Here is a 5,173-nt window from a genome sequence, read left to right as displayed (position 1 = left end):
GGCATTCGGGTAATAAGGAATCCGTTAGCATATTTTTCCGGAAGCCTTGACTACAAAATGAAGACAGTAGATTTGGACACTTTCAGCCATGAAGAAGTTGTTTGGATATTCATCCTTATGCCTAATGAAATAAGCTTATTTCATCTCTGCAGCTTCCCATATACCATTTTCCCACCTCTGTTTTATGTTTGGAAAGACTTTTAGAAATTGAAAGTCAAGTTAAAAAGTGAGTGACAACTTAAATGATATATGGAATATTTTGCTGACTTACAAGAGCATGCAGAATTAAATATGACCCAGTTCAAATGTTTATTTTAACGTGCATGTTGAGGTGGAGTTTTCAAGGTGCCAGAAAATGAGAATTCACCTTCCAGTGTGTGTTACCAGCTCTGTTCATTGCACAGAATCATCTTCATAAAACATACTGTTTTCTATGTACCTGGTATATATCTCAATTAGTTTGAAGAATTTCTCAGATACCTCTTAACATGTAATGCTCCAATTCCAATCTTGCCATGTCCTGTACCAGTGACACAGCACACAGGAGTTTTATTTCTCTTTATTTCTCTGGGTTGTTCAGAACCCAATGAAAGAACAATGGAATGGGATCAAAGAGATCAGGGTTCTTGTCCCAGATTTACCATAAAATAATTGTGTCCTCTTGGGAAAATTATAGTCATTCTAGGTCCCTTTTCTTTACTTTGACAGAGCTGCACTAGATGACCCCAAGTAATATAGCACTCTTTCAGTAGTAGCTTAGATGTTATCGGTATTCTGAAACAAATGAAGACAATGACACATGGAGCTGTGCAACATCTCTGTAACTCTGTTGTCTTAGAGTTGCCTCCATTTTACAGATGATAAGATGACTGTGCATAGAAGTAGATGTTTGGAACCAGCAGTTCCAAAGTAAGTGGAGGTAAACCACAAATTTCCTTCCTTCCTGAAGCTCACTTAGCCAAAACATAGGCTTCTGAATATTAAGCTGTAGAGCATATTATCAGTACATTTTAAAAGAAGCTATTCTTCTAGGATTTCCAATTAATAGCAGGAGGTTTTGAAATTCTTAAAAGATCATCTAATTTTGTGAGATTTACAGCTCTATTTTCCTGTCAAGCAAGTTGTATTAGTGCCAGACAGTCATCTGAGCTTCTGGATGCTTCTCTGAACCTCTTGAAGTTTTCTTCTTGCTATCTGAAATTCATGCCAGATAAGCCTTTTTCTAGAGCGTATGTACAGACTTGTGTATTTTCATATAGGAAAGCGATGCAGTGAGTCAAGTCGTGGGTTAAGCCCTCATTCTCAGAGTGGTATTGAGCTCCTGGTGAAATATAATCATCATTTCCTCAGAATCGAAAAGCAGTTATCTCAGGTGTATAATCCCATTAACTATTTATACATTTACGTATGATACATGTATTTATTGTACCTACGAGGTGTGTTCTCTTTGGGAAGTACAAAGCTCTTAGAGACATAGGTTGTTCATTTTTTTGTTTTCCCACAAATACTGTGACCCTTTGAGCAGGAAGGTCTATATTTTACTAACATCTAGAACCAGCAGTTAACACGGTGTCTAAGATGTAGTCAATAATTATGAAATAGATAAATGAACACATTTTTATGCAAGGGCCAGGACATGGACAAATAGAAATTTTTCATTTTCAGTCACAAAGCAACAACAGACGTAAAAATGATACCGACAACAAGTGCTACGGTCATTCAAAGAAGGCATAGAATAGATAGAAGGATCTCCTCTATGGCACAGGGAACTATACTCAATATTTTGTAATAACATCTGCATGGGGCACCTGCTCCACACCAGGCCCTATGACAGGTGCTTACATACTTTCCCTCTCCCCCATCCTATGGGGAAAGTACCTCTGCTATAGATTTAACATTTGCCTCCCCCAAAATTCATACGTTGAAATCCTAACCCCCAAAGTGATGGTATCAGGAGGTGTGGCATTTGGGAGGTGATAAGGTCATGAGGGTAGAGCCCTCATGAACAAAATTAGTGCCCTCATAAAGGAGACCCCGCAGAGGTCCCTCGACCTTTCTGCCATGGGAGGTTACAGAGAAAACATGCCAACTGTGACCCAGGAAGAGGATACTCACCGGACTGTGAATTTGCTCGCACCCTGATCTTAGACTGCCAACCTCCAGAACTATGAGAAATAAATTTCTGTTGTTCATAAGCTACCCAGGCTCTGGTATTTTGTTATAGCAGCCCAGATGGATTACGATAACCTCTGTCCTTAGGTTTCAGACCCAGAACCTCAACTTTGTAGAGGTTACGAGGACCCTAAAGCCACTCAACCAGGCAGAGGCAGATTTGAAATTTAAATCTCCAATTCCACATGTAAGTCTATCAGACCCTGTCTCCAGACATGATGTCATGAACAAGAGCTAATGCAACAAAGAGTTTACATGCAGCAAAACAATTAGCAAACAAAGTAAGAATATAGTAGACCGACTGTTTTTGTCACCCAATAGCCATTCACCACTCTTCCAGTTGAACAGAAGCCATGCCCTGTGGGCACATTCAGCCCTGCTGTTTTCACTTCCCAGATTTGAGGGGTAGGAAATTATTATCCCTCCTGGCCATCAGCACCCTGACCTCTACCACCCACCGGGCCAGCTTCAAGAACAGCTGGATCCACCTGTTCAAATGAAACAGGTCTGCTCTCTGTGGTGTTGGCTTCTAGTTCAAGCAGCTCTCCCCACATGAGAGCAAAGCTGGCTCCCAGCAGTTGCAAGCATGAGTCCTACCAGCCTAGCAGTCCCAACAGATACCTTTTAAGTATTTTTTCCCCAAAGCTCCAGTTAAAAGTCCTAGGCTGATTCCAATTTGAACTGCTCTGGACAAACATTTTCTTTAGAACCAAGAAGGCTGCCAGACAAAATACAGGATGCCCGCCTCGTTAAAGCTGAACTTCAGATAAACAGTAATTTTTTTAGTAGAAGTATGTTGCATGCAATGTTGAAGACACCCTAAAAAGTCGTGGTTTTCATCTGCGGTTCAGCTTTAACTGGGCGCCCCGTGTGGGCTTTGCCGGCTGTGGTGGGCGCCGAGCGGGGTCGGCGGGGACGGTGGGGGACTGTGGCCCGAGCCGGGTTGCACACCCAGCCCACAGCGTGCAGGGAGAGAGGGGCAGCCTCGTCTCCGCTGCAGGAGCTGAGACGGGGAGAAAGGGAGCGCCCCAAAAGGAAACCAGCTGCCCCTCCCAGGAGAGAGGAGATGGCTGTTCAGCAGCCAGAAACAGCAGAGGAGCCCGAGCACAGAAGCGGCGGCCTCTGAGGACGCGGCGCACATATTTCTGGTGGGCGAGGGGCACGCGGGCCGGTCCGTGGGAAAGAGGGGAGCCCGCGCCGGCCCCTCCGCCTCCCGAGCCTGTGCGTTTCCCTAAAAGAGCAGCAGCTGTGCAAACTGACGGTTCACAGTTGTGATAAATCGCCTTAGGAAAGCACTTCGATTAAAGTCACATCTAACTAGAACGCAAGAAGTCATCCCTGAACAAATCAATTGCGAGAGGGGCAGCTCTGGGCGCGCACCCACCCCGCTGCTGTTTTGCTTTCCCCGCAGGACGAGGGCCGCTCACCGGGTCGCGGGGACAGCGCGCTGTCTCAGCTGGGGAAGAGGCGCTTCCTCAGGACACATGCAAAACCCAAATTGTGAAAGGAGGCCTTTATTCCATTCCTTTGGGGGATTTCTTAATGACGTAAAGCCCAACTTGGTTTCAGATCTGCCTGTCGTTTCCGTGACAGAACCTTCCTGGGGGGTCCACCACCAGCGGCGTGGCCAGGCGCCACAGGGCTGTGCTCTCCTTCCCAAGCCAGTTCATCTCCATCTGTAGCATTTTCAGAGAAACTCTCGGATAGGTTTTCTCCAACAGGTTCTTTTTCCTTCAGTTTATAAAGTCATTCTCCTGCACAAAATGAACGGCCTGAAGACATCACTGAGCCTCTTTTTCTCCCAGGGTCAGGGCCAGCACGGTCCCCAGACCACAGGAGCGCAGGGCCTCACAATGGGCTTCAGGCCTTCCCCTCCCCTTCCGCCCCTCCCCCCCCGCCCTACCCCTCCCCTCCTCCCCTGCAGAAATCACATCCCTTCCTCCAGACTCCCCACTTCAGCTTGACTTCCAGCAGATCTTTACCCTGCCAGTTAGTAATTCAGGACTAATTAGGTGATTGCTTTCATTTATGGTAGCAGTTGGGGTGGGGGGGATGAAATGGCTTTGCCCTTGTTCTTGTTGGAAAAATAAATTACACCCACTGTCACTTGAGATCTTATTTTCCCCCCAATCAAGCAAATTCGCAGCGTGGTTCATTTCCCCAGCATTCACTCCTGAACAGAGGGCAGTGCCCTGGAACGTGGCTTAGAGCTGTGTGGTCAGTGCAATTGTTTGGGGCTGTTTGTGCCGACAATGACAGGAGACGCCTGTCTCCCGAAAGAAGAGTGGCCCTTGTCTTGCTTAGGCCAACGAGCTGCCCAGAGCGCTGCCCGCCTGGCTTCTGAGGAAGATGTACACCGCCATCTAGTGGAGATGGGGGCTCCCTGCAGTGTGCTCGTTCTCCCGCCTTTCCTTCTGGCCGGTAAGAACAAGCAATAATGCTTCTTGTAAGTTCCTAAAAATAGGGGAGGTCTTATATCACCAGGAGTGAAATGTTTGCCTCAATGTCTGCAATGAAAGTGCAACCCCGTGCTTGCACAACGTCTGTCTTGTCAGTAGCCCTCTTTCATCCCGATGTTTAGGTCCAAGACAGGATCGTCATTGTCTGAGCAATGGGTATCTCTCCGAAGCTGGGTAGTTCTCCCCTGTCCCAAGTAGTGTGGGAGGAGACAGTCAGCACCTTCACAGACGCCTTCATCTCTGCAGCCTCGCCATCACTCCTCATCTCGCCCACAGCAAGCCCGATTCCAAAGTGCACAGGGTAGAGGCGTTCGAAAGTTGGCTTGTTCAACCAGGGGCATTGCCACTTCCCAGAGGGAGCCAGAAACACACCCACATCCTAAGACTCTTTTAAGTCTTGGCGTTGAGGGGGTTCCCACTCTGTCCCCTGACTACACACAAGTCAGTGTCTTTTTCCTTTCCGTTCATTCTACCTACATGAAGAGCACGTTGATCTCCCCAGTTTTAACACAGGAACCATGATTTTCCTGGGTTTTGTGTAT

This window comes from Grampus griseus (genome assembly GCF_964374135.1).
Source record: "Grampus griseus genome assembly, chromosome: 11".
NCBI classification, from domain to species: domain Eukaryota; kingdom Metazoa; phylum Chordata; class Mammalia; order Artiodactyla; family Delphinidae; genus Grampus; species Grampus griseus.
This window is presented reverse-complemented; position numbering follows the sequence as displayed.